Source organism: Macaca thibetana, chromosome 1, assembly GCF_024542745.1.
Source record: "Macaca thibetana thibetana isolate TM-01 chromosome 1, ASM2454274v1, whole genome shotgun sequence".
Lineage (NCBI taxonomy): Eukaryota > Metazoa > Chordata > Mammalia > Primates > Cercopithecidae > Macaca > Macaca thibetana.
The window spans coordinates 34199908-34215133 of record NC_065578.1 but is presented as its reverse complement, the minus strand read 5'-3'; positions in this window follow the sequence as shown (position 1 = coordinate 34215133).

Sequence of the window (15226 nt, the reverse complement as noted above, 5' to 3'; positions counted from 1 at the left end):
GTAATTTTCTTATTAATATGTGAAAATTCATACATATTGTGAAGACTACCTTTTTGTTTGCCACATGTTTCTTTCAGGGACAACTATAATGTAATGGTCAAGAGTATGAACCCTGGAACCAGACTGCATGAATTCAAAACTGGGCTCCGCCACTTAATAGCTATTTGATCTCTAGCAAAAGATTTAATCTTTTTTTTGTTTTTTTGGAGCCCAAGTTTCACTCTCCTCACCCAGGCTGGAATGCAATGGTGCAATCTCGGCTCATTGCAACCTCCACCTCCCAGGTTCAAGTGATTCTCCTGTCTCAGCCTCCCAAGCAGCTGGGATTACAGGCACCCACCACCACACCCAGATAATTTTCATATTTTTAGTAGAAACGGGGTTTCACCATGTTGGCCAGGTTGGTCTGAACTCCTGACCTCAGGTGATCCACCTGCCTGGGCCTCCCAAAGTGCTGGAATTACAGGCGTGAGCCACCACACCCGGCCAAAGTATTTAATCTTGTTGTGCCTCTGTTTCCTATCTATAAAAGGCAGATGATAATCATAATGCTTGCATCATAGGATCACTAGGATGCTTAAATGAGTTAAGACATGTAAATTGCTTAGAACACAAACTGGTATGTATAAAGTGATAAATAATTGCTGGTTATTATGTTATTGCTCTTCAGATAGAATGTCTAATAAAATCTGTTTTTGTTTTGAAACAGAGTTTCACTCTTGTTGCCCAGGCTGGTGTGCAATGGCACGATCTTGGCTGCAACCTCTGCCTCCCAGTTCAAGTGATTCTCGTGCCTCAGCCTTCCAAGTAGCTGAGATTACAGTCGCCTGCCACCACACCCAGCTCATTTTTGTATTTTTAGTAGAGACGGGGTTTCACCATGTTGACCAGGCTGGTCTGAACTCCTGACCTCAGGTGATCCACCTGCCTCGGCCTCCCAAAGTGCTGGGATTACAGGCATGAGCCACCGTGCCTGGCCCTAAATATTTTATGTAGTCAGATCTACTGATCTTTTTCTTCATGGCTTCTCGATTTTGTTAAGGAAGGTTCTTTGAACCCCAAGAATAGAAAAATAAATGTTTTCCAATATCTCCTTCTAGTATTTGCATAGTTTTTTTTCTATGTTAGTATCTATAACAACATGCCAGGCATTGTGTTGGTTGCTGGGGATAGAAGGATGAGCAGGAGAGTGGGGCCTGTTCTTGCCCTCCTGGAGCTTACATTGTAGTGGGATAACCGACAAAAAATAAGAAACCAGGTGCAGTGGCTCACACTTGTAATCCCAGTACTTTGAGAGGCCAAGGCGGGCAGTTTATCTGAGGTCAGGAGTTCGAGACCAGCCTGGCCAACATGGTGAAAACCCATCTCTCCCAAAAATACAAAAGTTAGCTAGGCATGGTGGTGGGCACCTGTAATCCTAGCTACTTGGGAGACTGAGGCAGGAGAATCCCTTGAACCCAGGAGGTGGAGGTTGCAACGAGCCGAGATTGTGCCACTGCACTCCAGCCTGGGTGACAGAGTGAAACTCTCTCTCAAAAAACAAAAACAAAAACAAAAACAAAACCACAAGAAACCAATTAGTAAAATGATAAATTCGGTAAGTGCCATGAAAGGAAACAAAAACATTATAAACTTCTCTCTACATTTATAATCTGTTACCTCCTCCCAAGAAAAGTCTCTCTCCAATCTAATGGAGGGAAAACAAATACAAAAGAAAAAAGGCAGAAGGCAATAAAGCTGTCCCAGCCACTTTTGGTACAGTTGTATCCCTTTTCCTCCATTTTCTGTGGCCTGGGTATTATCTCCATGCTTCTGTTTTATCATAGAGTTTCCCTGCAACCTTTTGACTGTGTCCTTGCCATTGTGCCCTTAACATACCTCTTAGGACTTAAAGGCTTTGGCTTGGAGCCAAGAAGTGACAGCTGGGCTCTGCAAGAAGGATGAAGGCTGACGAAAGGATGAGGACTGAAGAAAGGCCTGGAGTGGCTCAAAGGGGATATCGGTGACCTTCCAGAGTAACAACTACCGTAATGTGTTTGAGACAGGGGCAAAATTCCAAGGCATTCAAGCTCATCTTTTGTTGTGCTTGTGGACACTGCCAACCCTTCTAACTTCTGAATCAGTCCTTGTTCTCCTTCTTGAGGCCTGCTCTTCCTTCATTCAACTCTGCAGACATTCTCATCTCCATGAGTTGAAATATCTTCACATCTAGAAATTGAGCCACTACTGTTTCACCAAAGAAGAAGTTCTGACCAGATGGGTTCATTTTGCCTCTTTCAGTGATGAGAGGTACTTTACCCTTGTAAGATCAAGCATTCAGGTGACCAGATAGGAGAGCGGGATAAGTTTGCAACAGCGTTTATATAGACTGGGAATGGCCGGGCACGGTGGCTCACGCCTGTAATCCCAGCACTTTGGGAGGCCAAGGCAGGTGGATCACCTGAGGTCAGGAGTTTGAGACCAGCCTGGCCAACATGGCGAAACTCCATCTCTACTAAAAGTACAAAAATGAGCTGGGTGTGGTAGCAGGTGCCTGTAGTCCCAGCTACTTGGGAGGTTGAGGCAGAAGAATTGCTTGAACCCTGGGGGCGGAAGTTGCAGTGAGCCGAGATCGTGCCACTTCACTCCAGCCTGGGCGACACAGCAAAACTCCGTCTCAATAAATAAAATAAAATAAAATAAAATAGACTGAGAATGATGGCTTCTCAGAATGTACTGGGGTGGCTGAGCTGTTAAAGATCTGGGATGTAAGTTCCAGTTGCCATCTATTTACTGGTTTTCAAATCTACATTCTAGTAAAAAAATAGCATGCATTTTTCCAGTATGTTTTATGTGCTATCTGCTGTTCTATGTGCTTTAAACAGTCAATTTAATCTTCCTGATGATAAAGGTAAATATTATCAGCATTCTTGCATTTCATATTGAGGAAACTGAAGCCCTGAGAGGTTAAGAGATTTACCAGAGCCAGGCTGGGTATGGCGGCTCGGGCCTGCAATCCCAGCACTTTGGGAGGCTGAGCGGGGAGGATTGCTTGAGGTGGGAGGATTGCTTGAGGCCAGGAGTTTGAGACCAGCTATAACAAGACCTCATCTCTACAAAACATTTTGAAATTAGCCGGGTGTGGTGATGCATACCTGTAGTCCTAACTACTTGGAAAGCTGAGTAAGGAGGATCCCTTGAGCCCAGGAGTTTGAGACTACAGTGAGCTATAATTGCACCACTGCACTCCAGCCTGGGTGACAGAGTGAAATACCCTGTCTCTAAAAAAACAAAAGCAACACACACACACACACACACACACACACACACACACACACATACACACAGAGAACAACAACAAAAAAGGAGACTTAACAAAACATTTACAACTAGCTAGTAAGTGGCAGACCCAGGATTCAAAACCTAGACAATCTAGAGTCTATGCACCATTTTTTCTTTTTTTTTTTTTGAGACAGCATTTCACCCTGTTGCCATGCTGGAATGCAGTGATGATGTGATCATAGCTCACTGCAGCCTTGACCTCCTGGGCTCAAGTGATCCTCCCACCTCAGCCTCTCGAGTAGCTAGGACTACAGGTGTGCACCACCATGCTCAGGTCATCTTTAAATTTTTTGTAGAGACAGGATCTTGCCATGTTTCCCATGCTGATCTTGAACTCTTGGGCTCAAGCAATCTCCCAGCCTCAGCCTCCCAAAGCACTGGAATTCCAGACATGTGCCATCCTGCCTGGCCGTAGAGTCTCTGTCTTTCTTAATAGCGATGCTATATTGCCTCTCAAGACTAAATTTGTTTCTATTGCCTGAAACGTTTTTTGTTATTTATTTGTTTTTTCTTTTATGACCAATACACTGGTTTCAGACATCTGGAGGTAGGCAATTCCTTGAGAATGTTGAGAGCATGAGAAAAGAGCGTAGGGGAATTTTCTTACAGAGTTGAATAAGAGATCCCAAGAATAGAGGTGGGAGGTGCTAAAGTTTTAGAAATAAGGGTTTTGAGCTTTTTTCAGAATCAAGGATTTCAGACGTGTGAGGCTGAGGTAATTTTCTGAAAAAACTTGTTGACTAGAGGGAGACAGAGGGAGTAAAAGAGGCCATTCTCCACGGAGTCGGCAACACTGGGAAGGCGTCTGGAAAGAAAGCAGTGGCCGGTGGTGGATGGGTGCTGAAATGATGGCCCAAAGGGGTTGCTGCGGGGATTTAATCCAGTGTTATGAATATGCTGTTCATAGTTTTAGGCCATTGACTCCAGATAATGGGGGCCAGCTGCAGAGAAGAGAGGGAGCAGGCTGTTTAACTTTGTGCAGTGGATTGCCGGGCTGCTGCAGAAGCATCAGATCCTCACTCCCAGGAGGACTCTGAAGAGGCAGCAGGCACGTGGCTCGTGGTCTAAATTCAGCACGCAGTACAAAGGCAGTGGGGGAGGGCTGCAAGGTGGGCGATGCCGGACTGCAGAGGAGGTACTCAGAATCTGGCTTACATTGGCGTTCGTAGGAAAATCTCTCCACTTACCCTTCTGGTTTCTTTCTCCTTCTCATCATCTTTCACTCTCTGCCTCAGATGTGTGTCTGTTTAAAAGGCAGTCTCCTCTGTCAGACTCAGCCCCTGCTGTCAGCCATCCCCCAGGCCTGGTGAACCCGGAGTCCTGTTTCCAGGCTTGGTCTTGTTGGGTGGCTCATCATAAGCTCCAGGGGAGGAGGAGGATGCGTTTAGCAGGGTCTGTTGGTGTCCACATAGAGGACTGGGAAGAAATGCAGTTACCTGGGTGGGCGATTGGCCCTAGGCCTCCCTGATGACTCCCTCCCTGGGCCCTCCCTCCTGTGAGTGGCGTTCCTTGAATGAACTCCGAGGAGAATGTATTTACATCCGTGAGGTTAGACTATCAGAGAAAGCTTCATTAAGCACAGGAATGAAACACCCGAGTTTTCCTTCAACTAATGCACCGTTGCTTAGCCAAAGACATCAGAGTACTTTACATTGACCTCATGTATTCTTACTCCATGAGAATTTTACAGATGAAAGAAACTCAGGTTCCAGATTTGTGTTTCCATCTCTTTTGCTTATTAGAAAGAAACTTGTTTACTGAGCACCTAAAATTGGCCAGGTCCTGGGGATACATCTTTTCTTATTCTATCCTTGTTAATCCTCACAACAATGCCACAAGGGAGTCATGATTGCCCCCGTTTTTAGGTGAGGAAACTCTGAGAGAAGTAACTTACTATGGTTACACAGCTATAATGATGAGGCTGGGATTCAAATCCAGGCCTATAAAGATTCTAAAATGTAGCCAGGTGTGGTGGCTCACACCTGTAATCACAGCACTTTGGGAGGCTGAGGCTGATGGATTGCTTGAGCTCAGGAGTTTGAGACCAGCCTAGGCAACATGGTGAAACCCTGTCTCTACAAAAAGTACAAAACTTAGCTGGACATGGTGGCATGCACCTGTAGTCCCAGCTACTCAGGAGGCTGAGGTTGCAGTGAGCCCAGATTGCACCATTGCACTCCAGCCTGGGCCACAGAGTGAGACTCTGTCTCAAAAAAAATAAAAAATAAAATAAAAGACACTCTAAAATGCATACTTTTTTCAACATACTTCGCTTTATTTAACAGTCATGAAACATTCATCAAGCACCTAAGACATGAATTCACAGGCTGAATTCACAGATGAAAAACATGATCCCAGGCTGAGCACAGTGGCTCACGCCTGTAATCCAGCACTTTGGGAGGCTGAGATGGGTGGATCTCTTGAGGTCAGGAGTTCACCAGCCTGGCCAACATGGTGAAACCTCGTCTCTACTAAAAATACAAAAATTAGCCAGGTGTGGTAGCAGCCACCTGTAATCCCAGCTACTCGGGAGGCTGAAGCAGGAGAATCGCTCGAACCTGAGAGGCAGAGGTTGCAGTGAGCCAAGATCGTGCCATTGCACCCCTGCCTGGGCAACAGAGCGAGACTCCATCTCAAAAAAACAAAAACAAAAACAAAGTTAAATGTGATCTCTGCCTTCGAAGAACTCACAACCATGTGGAGGAAACACAAAAGTCAGCAGACAATTGAAACACAATGCAGAGTGGTAAGTACAGTGACAAACAAAGAATAGGAGATTTAGGAGCCCAAAGGAGCAAATGATGGGCCCTGCCCAAGGAAGTCCCAGGAAGGTGGCCTTTAATCAACCCATGTCCACTGCATTCCTGGTCACGTGGAGCATGGAGGTGCTGAAGAAAAAGTAGCTGACGTTTCTTGGCCGGCATTGTACTAAATATGCATTATGTCACTTAATCCTCACAACCTTGATCCTGAATTGGGCAATGAAGTATGACAAAGGGATTTATAGGCATGCCCCCTGTGTAGTAAGGTGCTCATGGAGCCCAAGGTAGGCTATTCAATAATAATGAGAGCCTTGAAGAGTGGCAGTAAGCCTGGAGCTAAGGCCTCATTCTGGGCCCATCTGGGGGGAAGCAGGTGAAACGAGGCTCTTTTACTGCGTTTGCTGCAGTGCCAGTGTCCAACCTGCCTTCTGCCACAGTGTTAGGAGGGCAGGAAGCTTATCCCCTTTGTGGTCTGAAGAATATTGGAAGCTAATCTTGCTTGCCCCAAACACTCCCCTGCAGTGCGTACAATTCCTTATCTTCTCACAGGAAATATCACTCATGCCATGCTTCCATTGTGTTCTTCTCTCCTTAAGCAGGTGAGGTTATATATATATATAATACATGTGTTATATATAATATTATACATTATACATATATTATTATATATTATACATATATTATTATATATTATATATTATACATGTATTATTATATATCTATTTTTATGTATTATATATATAATCTCACCTGCTTAAGCAGAGAAGAACACAATGGAAGCATGGCATGAGTGACATATATATATATGTATTTTATATATATATATATATATATTTTTTTTTTTTTTTTTGAGATGGAGTCTTGCTCTGTCACCCAGGCTGGAGTGCAGTGGCGTGATCTCGGCTCACTGCAACCTCCGCCTCCTGGGTTCAAGCGATTCTCTCACCTCAGCCTCCTGAGTGGCTGGGATTACAGACACCCACCATCATGCCCGGCTAATGTGTATATTTTTGTACAGACAGGGTTTCACCACGTTGGCCAGGATGGTCTTGAACTCCTGACCTCAGGTGATCCGCCTGCCTTGGGCTCCCAAAGTGCTGGGATTACTTTGGGTGGCGCCTGCCACCATGCCCAGCTAATTACAAGTTTATTTTATTTTATTCTTTTGTATTTATTTATTTGGCACAGAGTCTCGCCCTGTTGCCCAGGCTGGAGTGCAGTGGCATGATCTCGGCTCACTGCAATATCTGCCTCCCAGGTTCAAGCAATTCTCCTGCCTCAGCCTTCCAAGTAGCTGGGACTACAGGCGTGTGCCACCAAGCCTGGCTAATTTTTGTATTTTTAGTAGAGACGGAGTTTACCATATTGGCCAGGCTGGTCTCAAGCTCCTGGCCTCTTGATCCACCTGCCTCGGCCTCCCAAAGTGCTAGGATTATAGGCGTAAGGCACCACAGCCAGCCAAAATTTATTTTATTTTCTTATTTTATTTTATTTACAGGCGTAAGCCACCACACCCAACCAAAATAATTTATTTTAGATTAGCATATGGTTAAAGGCAGCATTATACAGTTGTATTTATAAAGCTGGTTTTTTGCTGGGTGTGGTGGCTCATGCCTGTAATCCTAGCACTTTGGGAGGCCGAGGCGGTCAGATTGCCTGAGCTCTGGAGTTCGAGACCAGCCTGAGCAACATGGTGAAACCCCATCTCTGCTAAAATGCAAAAAAAAAAAAAAAAAAAAAAAAAAAAATTAGCCAAGCGTGGTTGTGTGTGCCTATAGTCCCAGCTACTTGGAAGGCTGAGGCAGGAGAATTGCTTGAACCTGGGAGGCAGAGGTTGCAGTGAGCTGAGATGGTGCCACTGCACTCCAGCCTGGCAACAGAGCAAGACTCCATCTCAAAAAACAAAAACAAAAACATCTTCTTTTTTGTTTATTAGTTATTATTTTTTTTGAGACAGAGTCTTGCTCTGTTGCCCAGGCTGGAGTGTAGTGGCACCATCTCCGCTCACTGCAAGCTCTGCCTCCCAGGTTCACACCATTCTCCTGCCTCAGCCTCCCGAGTAGTTGGGACTACAGGTGCCTGCCACCACGCCTGGCTAATTTTTTTTGTATTTTTAGTAGAGACGGGGTTTCACCGTGTTAGCCAGGATGGTCTCGATCTCCTGACCTTGTGATCCGCCTGCCTTGGCTTCGCAAAGTGCTGGGATTACAGGCGTTAGCCACCATGCCTGGCCTTTTTTTTTTTTTTAATTTTTGAAATAGAGTTTTTCTTTGTCACCCAGGCTGGAGTGCAGTGGTGCGATCTCAGCTCACTGCAACTTTTGCCTCCCGGGTTCAAGTGATTCTTCTGCCTCAGCCTACCAAGTAGTGGGATTACAGGTGTGCACCACCATGCCCGACTAATTCTTGTATTTTTAGTAGAGATGGGGTTTTACCATGTTGGCCAGGATGGTCTCGAACTCCTGACCTCAGGTAATCTGCCCCCTCGGCCTCCCAAAGTGCTGGGATTACAGATGCAAGCCACTGTGCCTGGCTTGTATTTACAAATCTTTAATAACACTCAAAAACTATAATTTTTTACATTTGTCCATTTAATTAGTGATACGTGTTTAATTTCAATAAATCATGTAACAAAAACAGCTATATGTATATTTGTGTGTATGTATGTGTGTGTTTGTGTGTGTGTGTATTTTGACACAGGGTCTCACTGTGTTACCCAGGCTGGAGTGCAGTGGTGTGATCTTGGTTCACTGCAGCCTTGACCTCCTGTGGTCAAGTTGATATGAATCAGAAGCAGGGAAATACTGGCTAGAAGAGGATGGTTCCCCACAAAAGCCCCACCCACAAGCCTGGGCCTGCAGCTCTAAATAAGAACTTTACATCCCTATTTTCCCACCCAAACGTTGCTTTTTCCAAAACCACTCTGACTTGCCACGCCCACCATCCAGCATAAAAAGCCCAGACTCCACTGGCAGAGGAGCAGAGGGACATGGCAGAGAAGGAGAGAAGAGAAGAAGCGTCTGAATGTGGAAGAGACAGCTGCACTATCAGAAAGGAGGTCAGCTCAGGATGTCCGAACTCCAGGGGAAGATTATTTTCCCACTCCACCCCCTTTCCAACTCCCCATCCCACTGAGAGCCACCTCTGTCACTCAGTGAAACCTCCACCTTCACCATCCTTCAAGTCCATGTGACCTGATTCTTTTTGGGCACCGGACAAGGACCTGGGTACCAAGAAGGAAGGATGTAAAAGGCTATCACCTTGACTCTCCACTGAGCTGGTTAACACCTAGCTGTCTGCAGACAGAAACTGCTAAAAGAGCATTAATTGTAACATACCCCTAGATGCTACCATGGAGATGGACCCCAAAAGCTCTCGTCAGAGCCCCAGCACCCACTTGTCTGCATGCACCCCGTCCCACAAAGGGTTTGAGGATGGCAGCCGAGTAAGTGAGCCACACCCCTGTTGCAAGTCCTGTGAAGGGGTCCAGGGAGTTCTCCTGTCTTTTTATTTATTTATTTATTTATTATTATTTTTTTTTTTTGAGACTGAGTCTGGCTCTGTCGCCCAGGCTGGAGTGCAGTGGCCGGATCTCAGCTCACTGCAAGCTCCGCCTCCCGGGTTTACGCCATTCTCCTGCCTCAGCCTCCCGAGTAGCTGGGACCACAGGCGCCTGCCACTTCGCCCGGCTAGTTTTTTGTATTTTTTAGTAGAGATGGGGTTTCACCGTGTTAGCCAGGATGGTCTCGATCTCCTGACCTCGTGATCCGCCCGTCTCGGCCTCCCAAAGTGCTGGGATTACAGGCTTGAGCCACCGCGCCCGGCCCTCTCCTGTCTTAAAGAAGCCTCCCACCTCAGCCTTCCCAGTAGCTGGGACTACAGGCACATGCGACAACTCCCAGCTAAATTTTGTATTTTTTGTAGAGATGGCGGTTTCGCCATGTTGCCCAGGCTGGTCTGGAACTCCTGGCCTCAAGCGATCCACCCGCTTCAGCCTCCCAAAGTGGTAGGATTACAGGCATGAGCCACCATACATGATCTACAAAAAATATTATTTTTCCATCAATACATTTAAAAGTGGTATGTGGCCCAGGTGTGGTGGCTCACACCTGTAATCCCAGCACTTTGGGAGGCCGAGGTTGGTGGATCACCTGAGTCAGGAATTTGAGACCAGCCTGGCCAACATGGTGAAACCCCGTCTCTACTAATAATACAAAAAATCAGCAGGGCATGGTGGTGCATGCCTGTAGTTCCAGCTACTCAGGAGGCTGAGGCAGGAGAATCGCTTGAACCTGGGAGGCAGAGGTTGCAGTGAGCCATGATCTGTCACCCAGGCTGGAGTACAGTGGTATGATCTCAGCTCACTGCAACCTCCGCCTCCCAGGTTCAAGCGATTCTCCTGCCTCAGCTTCCTGAATAGTTGGGATTACAGGCATGTGCCACATACTCAGCTAATTTTTTATTTTTAGTGGAGACAGGGTTTCAACATGTTGGTCAGGCTGGTCTGTGACTCCTGACCTCAGGTGATCCGCCCACCTCAGCCTCCCAAAGTGCTGGTATTATAGGCATGAGCCACTGCACCCAGTCTCATATGTTGAAATTTAAACAGATCGAGAAATGAGCCCAGAGTGAAAAAAAGAAATAAATTAATAAAATAAATAAATATTTATTTTATTTATTTTTTTGAGATGGAGTCTTGCTCTGTTCCCCAGGCTAGAGTGCAGTGACTGGATCTCGGCTCACTGTAACCTCCACCTACCGGGTTCAAATGATTCTCCTGTCTCAGCCTCCCAAGTAGCTGGGATTACAGGTGTGTGCCACCACGCCTGGCTGTTTTTTAAAATTTTTAGTAGAGACGAGGTTTTGCCATGTTGGCCAGGCTGGTCTCGAACTCCTGACCTCAGGTGGTCCGCCTCCCAAAATGCTGCGATTACAGGCATGAGCCACCACGCCTGGCCAATACAAAGAAATTTAAATAGATAAAACTATACATTAAAAAGAGACTTCATAATTGGGTATTTGGGATTCTTACATTTTATTTGTTAATGAATTCTTGAATTTTATTTTTTAAAAATCAATTGCTGTATTTACAATGTATTTATAATTAGTGGACTTAAGAGAACCTATTTTGTTTATAAGACATAGACACATTTTGGGGCTACTATTTGTATGCACTTTCCAAATAACATTTGTGAACATAGATAATCTTTATCCCCCCATAAATGAATAAGAAGTCCAACTGTATATAGTTGTCCCTATGGGCAGGATAACTTGCTATTTAAAGGTCTGGATATAGACTATGCAGGTGTAAATCTTGGTTCTACCACTTCATAAGTATGTAACTCTCGGTGACTTAATTCCTTATCTTAATAAAAGGGGGTGAAATAAGAAAAATAAATAATTATGGGGTTGTGAAAATTAAATGAGTTAATGCATGTAAAGCCCACACACATGTAAAATCCATTTTAGAAAATCTAGAAATTGCAGAAAAATAGGAAACCAGAAATCATCCAACCTTAGTAACTTAAGGGACAGTGGCTAATCCCAATGGTGCTTTTGTACAAATTAGAAAAGCTGGTCCTTCCTCAAGATACTTGACTGCTATCAGCCAGAAAGCTGTCTTAATGGGGGGCACTATTTATTAATTACTCTGGGAAATCAAATATAAACTAAGATTGTCTTAAGCAAAACAAGACCTTGCCTATGGATGACAATGTAGGATGTTTTTGATTTAATGCTGTTACTAATCATGTGGAGATGAACAAATTTATACATAACATTTTTTCCATATTTAGAATTTAGGCTAGATTCCAGCACCTGGCAGGCACACAGAGGGTATTTGTTAAATAAATGAATGAATGAAAGCGGGGAGGATGTCGGGGGTGGGGGGGAGAAAAGGAGAGAGAGGGGGAGAAAATGAATTTGCCAAATTGTTTTCCAAAAGAATTATATCAGTAGCGGCTGTTTAAATTTGTGTTAACTTAGATGAAAAATATTCTCTCATTTTTATTTCCAGTTCTGTAATTATCATCAGAGGATGAATATTTTCTGTGTGTTAGTTCATTTATTTTGGCTATTAATTGGGATCTTATTTTTCTTATAAAATTGTACATGTCATTTGCATAGGAAAGATATTAACCACTTGTAATTTTTTCTTGCAATTCTTTTTAATTTAACTTTTAATTTTTATTATTGTCTTGGTTTTTAACCTGGTGGTTTCTAATCTTCATGCACGGAAATTTACTGATATTTTGTTTTGCGATTTATTCTATCAGAGTAAATCTTAAAAAATGCTCTTCCTGACAAAGATCTGATATTCACTTTTATTTTCTTCTCATTCTTTCTGGGTTTGTCTAAAAAATATGTACATTTCTTTTATCCGTCTGGAATCAGTTTGATTATATATATATATATACACACACATACATACACACACACATACATATATAGCAAATTAAATATTTTAGTGCCATTTGTTGAATACTTCTTTCCTTTCTCATTAATTTCTGAAGTACACTTATGGTAAAAATTTATACCTACCTCTGAGCTATCTTTCTCCATTTGATGATTCTTTAAACTCCATTTTTTTTTTTTTTTTTACCTTTAAAATCAGTTCAAGTGGTAAACATAGGGGCAGTTGAAAATAAATGCCTTCAAGTCTAAAGTAACTGTGGAAAAATCCTGGAAAAACATTTAATTTAGTTCAGTGTAGGAGTGAGAGGTGATGAAAATGGGGTCGCTCATCATGACTAAGGAAGACCTCTCCCCATCCCCCAACACAATAAAGAAATAAATTAAATGGAGAAATAATTAAGTAAATAAAGGTACTACAAGCAGAGCACGTTTTCCCTAAATAAAGGAAGGCAGTAACAGAGGAAGACACTGCAGTTAATCCAATGTTTCTCTTATTAAGAGAGGCAATCTAGATACTGATTAGATCTACTGGAAAATTTATCCAGGTATTGAAATCAACCTTTCCAAAAGGTTCTTAGCTTGGAGGCTCAATAACAATAGAGTAATGGAGTGTATGCAGCTAGCTGCTTTCCAAGGAGATGGAGGAAGTGGCACGGCCACTGAGACACCTAGTGGTGAGGGTTTTACTGCACGGTTAGAGTTTGCCAGTTGGGCTCATCTAAGAGCCACTTCCTTGGGGGAGGTGGTGTGCATTTGAGGAGCTTAGATGCCCTTCTTTTAGCTCTCCTTTTCTGCCCCCAGCAAAATAATTTGAGCTCTCTGTTGTGTGCATGAAGCCTCAGAGACAAGTGCTGATAGATCTGAAAACTGAATAGCCTCTGCAAAGTTGGAAGAGAGAACTACGAAGCTAAATTAACACATGCTGACCAACATGGTTTCTCAAGCCCTGGGGGACAGCTGAAGATGTAAATTTAGTCAATTGAATTAATATTCATTAGAGAGCAGCAGTGTGTTTCATCAAGCATATTATTTCCATCCCCTACCCTTCTAGGCCTTATAAAAACTCAAACAAGAGGATAATTATAATTTTCATTTTATTGTAATTATAGTGTTTGAACTGTAAGTTCACCCACATTCAGAGTATTACAAGGTAAAGATTGTTCTACATACTATTCAGGCATGATAATTTACCACAGATGTGAGCTACAGAGTTGTGTTTAATATCTGAAATTAGTCATTTATGTTGAGGACATTCTTCAATGGTTCAGAAAAGGAAAGATTAATGGATTCATTCACTTATTCATTTGTTCAAATATAGAGTATCACAGCACTAGGCCCTGAGGATTTGGTGCTGAAAAGAGAATCTCAGTCATTGTCCTCATGATCTTACAGCCTAAAGTGTACAATTTTGCAAGTCTCTATAATAAAGTGGGATGAATACTCTAAGAGTGAAAGTACAGGTTGCTAATCAAATGGGGCAGCTTGGTCCTTGGGGTCACAGAAGGCCTCCAGAGAAGGGCAAGTGTAAGTCAAGTCCTGAAAGATGGATAAGAGCTAACCATAAAGGAGAGAGATGATGACCAGGAAGATATTATTTCAGGTGAGAACATGAGAACTTAAAAGAACTAAAGGCAGTCAGTGTGACTACAGCAAAGAATTCAGGAGTCGGGGATGAGGCTGGGGAGGAATGAGATGGCCAGGGAATGGAGGGACATCATAGGAGTTAATGAGGTTGTTTTTTCTTTTAAGGGCAATAGGAAGACCATAAAGAGTTTAAAAGAGGGGAACTGAAGCATCAGATTTGCCTTTAAAAATGATAATTTGCTAGCTGCCTGGAAAATAGGAAGGACAAAGGCAATTGGGATGACCAGTTAGAAAGCTTTTGCAGAAGTTCTAGGTGAGCAATCATGTTACACTGTTAGTTTTCAGTGTGTATACTGGATGTAACAAAACAATGTTAGCTTGGCTGGGCATAGTGACCTGTGCCTGTAGACTCAGGAGGCTGAGGTGGGAAGATCACTTGAGCACAGAAGTTCGAGACCAGCCTGGGCAACATAATGAGGCTCCACCTCTCAAGAAATAGAAAAGAGAGAGAAAGAATAATGTTAGCTTGGATTACAGTAATGGTGGTTTTTTAATCTGAAAGATGAGAAAAATAATACTATAAATCTCAGAGTTGTAATAAGAATTAAATATTAAGGCCGAGTGCAGGGGCTCATGGCTATGATGCCAGTACTTTGGGAGGTCAAGGCGGGTGTATCACCTGATGTCAGGAGTTCGAGACCAGCCTGGCCAACATAATGAAATCCTGTCTCTACCAAAAATACAAAAATTAGCTGGGCCTGGTGGTGGGTGCCTATAGTCCCAGGTACTTGGGAGGCTGAGGCAGGAGAATTGCTTGAACCTGGGAGGCAGAGGTTGCAGGGAGCCAAGATCATACCACTGCACTCCGGCCTGGGCAGCAGAGCAAGACTCCATCTCAAAAAAACAAAACAAAACCAAAAACGGAAAAACAATTCAATATTAAGTACTTACTACATTGTATGACATAAACTAAATGATCAGTTGATTTTGGCTATTTTGATACTGGCTATTCTTTGAAGTAGATATTACTTATAATAGTAAATAATTACTCTTTTGGTACACATACCAAACTTTTAACTCTTATTTAGAGACAGGATCTTGCTCTGTCACCCAGGCTAGAATTTAGTGGCACCATCACAACTCACT